We start from the raw sequence: 472 nt of genomic DNA on the forward strand, positions 1-472 counted from the left end.
AAAGACAAAAAAAAGCCCTTTCCTTTTTTTTTTTTAAGGGCAATGAAATTTTTTTTTCCCTTGCCTTTTTTTGGGAAAATGGGGTTCCCCATTTTTTTAAATAGCCAATTTTTTTATATTTTTTTGAACATAATTCAAAAATTTCATATGTAGCTTTTTGGCGCTAATAAGAAAAAATTTAAGAATAAAAAAATTGTAATTATTTGGGAGTGAAATAGTTTTTCATAAGTTTTTTTTAAGCCAAATGTAGCACAAATAAAGTGTATTCAACATACTTCTGTAATAGTTGGTGATACGTTGCATCTTTGATTAAGTTCTTCACTGCAAAATTCCAAGGCAAAAGGAAAACGAGCGAGCGATCGGGAGGGGGACACGGTGAGAAAATAACATCCTTTAAAAAAAACCCAGCCTCCAGCAGTTCTGTAATTTTTTTCCTATTTTTTAAAAAATTTATCAATTTCTATTGAAATTA

The sequence above is a fragment of the Penaeus monodon genome, chromosome 34 (assembly GCF_015228065.2).
Source record: "Penaeus monodon isolate SGIC_2016 chromosome 34, NSTDA_Pmon_1, whole genome shotgun sequence".
In the NCBI taxonomy this organism is placed as follows: domain Eukaryota; kingdom Metazoa; phylum Arthropoda; class Malacostraca; order Decapoda; family Penaeidae; genus Penaeus; species Penaeus monodon.